Source organism: Gadus macrocephalus, chromosome 19 (assembly GCF_031168955.1).
Source record: "Gadus macrocephalus chromosome 19, ASM3116895v1".
NCBI lineage: Eukaryota > Metazoa > Chordata > Actinopteri > Gadiformes > Gadidae > Gadus > Gadus macrocephalus.
This window is the reverse complement of record NC_082400.1, coordinates 4,158,082-4,162,300: the sequence shown is the minus strand read 5'-3', so window position 1 is coordinate 4,162,300 and position 4,219 is coordinate 4,158,082.

Sequence of the window (4,219 nt, the reverse complement as noted above, 5' to 3'; positions counted from 1 at the left end):
GCTGCTGCAGCTTGTAGCTAGGATGCTGCTGCTGCTCCTGGGGCTTGTAGCTAGGAGGTTGCTCTGGCTTGTAGCTAGGAGGTTGCTCTGGCTTGTAGCTAGGAGGTTGCTCTGGCTTGTAGCTAGGAGGCTGCTGCAGCCCATACGTAGGCATCTCCCGCTCAGCATATCCGATCCTGTAAGCTGTTATGCATACTTGTTAGCACATGGATACCTGCCTATTTAAATTAATACTTCAGCCTGAACTCACCATGTACTTGACAGCCCACATCAAGGAGTAGAGACAATTGAAGTACCCTGTTATATGAATAAAAACATATTTTAACATGTCCATGCCACTGATAACAAAATAAAGTACTCCAAAATAAAGAATTTACCTCATTATTAAAGCCATGGTTGAGGTGGCGAGCAACTGTAGTACGCCTGTGAGCCTGCCACTACAACTCCAGTGAAATGAGGAATGCTGCTGAAGCTTTATATAAGGATTCACATCTAATCCCATTCTGATCAGGCACTGATTGGTTTGAAACAAGGTGCAACTCAATCATAATCAGTGTGCCTAATGAGTTGGAACAGCAGACTTGACATCTATGCATGTTGTTCATGATGGAGTCCGCTGGTATCAGGATTATTAAACATGTATGATTGCACTGGAAGCACTCTGATAGAGCGGGAAAACCCTATGGTGTCAGAGATCCACGCAGTGTTTGGTAGCAAAGTAGATGTGGATAAGTGTGGCTAGTATTGATTAATCCACCCCCCACCTAGTGGTTAACTAGGGCTTATTCTTCCTTGGTCTAGTTGAGAGTATCCTGCTCCTGGTTGTAATATTTTGAGTATTACATGATGCTGCTTTAGTAGTAAAAAAGGACATAGCTAATATTGACTGTAGTTCCTGGTGTTGAGTGTTGTGTTTCAGAGTGAGTGGGGGGCTCTGGACATCGTAGAGGAAGAGCTTATGTGACCAGACCCCATCTCTAGGACCCTTTTAACATGGTATGCGCAGCCAGGTGAGAGGAGAAGCGGGCCAGGCCATTGAATGTTCTGGTTGTCATTTGACCACTTGTAGAGTAGTGCAACCTTTTGTATCTAAATTAGTGAACGTTTGAATTTCTGTATTGCCAGACGTGAATTTTAAAGAGGTGAATTCAAAACACATTCAGATGACGTCTTGAAATAAGGAGGCTGCTGCTCGTAGTTTGGGGGCTTCTGCTGGTGTTCAGGAAGCTGATGCGGCTGGTAGCTAGCTGCTAAAGATCTAATAAAAAGACTCCATACTGAACTGTAGCGTTTGATTAGACCAAAGCAGCGGCTCCTGAAAAGGCATCAAAATGGGTTTCTGCATTTGCTGCTGGCATTCAGCCTAGCCAATGACCAATTTGACCATTTAAAAGGGATATTTTTATTCTTTTGTCAAATTTGGACAGTAGAACCATGTCATGGCAGGAACACAATTGAGAACTTTATATCATTGAAGGATTTGATGGAATTTTCAATGAAGCAAAGGTACAGAATGCAAACTTCTCAACTTCTGAGTTACTACTTGTGGCTAGGAGAATGCTGCTGCTGGGGCTTGTAGCTAGGATGCTGCGGCTGCGGCTGCGGCTGGGGCTTGTAGCTAGGATGCTGCTGGGGCATGTAGCTAGGATGCTGCTGGGGCTGCTGCTGCTGGGGCTTGTAGCTAGGTTGTTGCTGCTGCTGGGGCTGCTGCTGGGGCTTGTAGCTAGGATGTTGCTGCTGCTGCTGCGGCTGTTGCTGGTCGTAGCTAGGATGCTGCTGCTGCGGCTGCGGCTGTTGCTGGTCGTAGCTAGGCTCCTGTGGCTTGTAGCTAGAAGGCTTCTGGGGCTTGTAGCTAGGATGTTGCTGCTGCTGCTGGGGCTTGTAGCTAGGATGTTGCTGCTGCTGGGGCTTGTAGCTAGGATGTTGCTGCTGCTGGGGCTTGTAGCTAGGATGTTGCTGGGGCTTGTAGCTAGGATGTTGCTGCGGCTGGGGCTTGTAGCTAGGATGTTGCTGCTGCTGGGGCTGCTGCTGGGGCTTGTAGCTAGGATGTTGCTGCTGCTGCTGCTGGGGCTTGTAGCTAGGATGTTGCTGCTGCTGCTGCTGGGGCTTGTAGCTAGGATGTTGCTGCTGCTGGGGCTTGTAGCTAGGATGTTGCTGCTGCTGGGGCTTGTAGCTAGGATGTTGCTGCTGCTGCTGCTGGGGCTTGTAGCTAGGATGTTGCTGCTGCTGCTGCTGGGGCATGTAGCTAGGATGTTGCTGCTGCTGCTGCTGGGGCATGTAGCTAGGCTGCTGCTGCTGCTTGTCGCTAGGATGCTGCTGCTGGGGCTTGTAGCTAGGATGTTGCTGCTGCTTGTAGCTAGGATGTTGCTGCTGCTGGGGCTTGTAGCTAGGATGTTGCTGCTGCTGGGGCTTGTCGCTAGGATGCTGCTGCTGCTGGGGCTGTTGCTGGTCGTAGCTAGGCTCCTGTGGCTTATAGCTAGAAGGCTCCTGGGGCTTGTAGCTAGAAGGCTGCTGCTGCTGCTTGTAGCTATGATGTTGCTGCTGCTGCTGGGGCTTGTAGCTAGGATTTTGCTGCTGCATGTAGCTAGGATGTTGCTGCTGCTGCTGCTGCTTGTCGCTAGGATGCTGCTGCTGCGGCTGTTGCTGGTCGTAGCTAGGCTCCTGTGGCTTGTAGCTAGAAGGCTTCTGGGGCTTGTAGCTAGGATGTTGCTGCTGCTGGGGCTTGTAGCTAGGATGTTGCTGCTGCTGGGGCTTGTAGCTAGGATGTTGCTGCTGCTGGGGCTTGTAGCTAGGATGTTGCTGCTGCTGGGGCTTGTAGCTAGGATGTTGCTGCTGCTGGGGCTTGTAGCTAGGATGTTGCTGCTGCTGGGGCTTGTAGCTAGGATGTTGCTGCTGCTGGGGCTTGTAGCTAGGATGTTGCTGCTGCTGGGGCTTGTAGCTAGGATGTTGCTGCTGCTGGGACTGCTGCTGGGGCTTGTAGCTAGGATGTTGCTGCTGCTGGGGCTTGTAGCTAGGATGTTGCTGCTGCTGGGGCTTGTCACTAGGATGTTGCTGCTGCTGCGGCTTGTAGCTAGGATGCTGCTGCTGCTGCAGCTTGTAGCTAGGATGCTGCTGCTGCTCCTGGGGCTTGTAGCTAGGAGGTTGCTCTGGCTTGTAGCTAGGAGGTTGCTCTGGCTTGTAGCTAGGAGGTTGCTCTGGCTTGTAGCTAGGAGGCTGCTGCAGCCCATACGTAGGCATCTCCCGCTCAGCATATCCGATCCTGTAAGCTGTTATGCATACTTGTTAGCACATGGATACCTGCCTATTTAAATTAATACTTCAGCCTGAACTCACCATGTACTTGACAGCCCACATCAAGGAGTAGAGACAATTGAAGTACCCTGTTATATGAATAAAAACATATTTTAACATGTCCATGCCACTGATAACAAAATAAAGTACTCCAAAATAAAGAATTTACCTCATTATTAAAGCCATGGTTGAGGTGGCGAGCAACTGTAGTACGCCTGTGAGCCTGCCACTACAACTCCAGTGAAATGAGGAATGCTGCTGAAGCTTTATATAAGGATTCACATCTAATCCCATTCTGATCAGGCACTGATTGGTTTGAAACAAGGTGCAACTCAATCATAATCAGTGTGCCTAATGAGTTGGAACAGCAGACTTGACATCTATGCATGTTGTTCATGATGGAGTCCGCTGGTATCAGGATTATTAAACATGTATGATTGCACTGGAAGCACTCTGATAGAGCGGGAAAACCCTATGGTGTCAGAGATCCACGCAGTGTTTGGTAGCAAAGTAGATGTGGATAAGTGTGGCTAGTATTGATTAATCCACCCCCCACCTAGTGGTTAACTAGGGCTTATTCTTCCTTGGTCTAGTTGAGAGTATCCTGCTCCTGGTTGTAATATTTTGAGTATTACATGATGCTGCTTTAGTAGTAAAAAAGGACATAGCTAATATTGACTGTAGTTCCTGGTGTTGAGTGTTGTGTTTCAGAGTGAGTGGGGGGCTCTGGACATCGTAGAGGAAGAGCTTATGTGACCAGACCCCATCTCTAGGACCCTTTTAACATGGTATGCGCAGCCAGGTGAGAGGAGAAGCGGGCCAGGCCATTGAATGTTCTGGTTGTCATTTGACCACTTGTAGAGTAGTGCAACCTTTTGTATCTAAATTAGTGAACGTTTGAATTTCTGTATTGCCAGACGTGAATTTT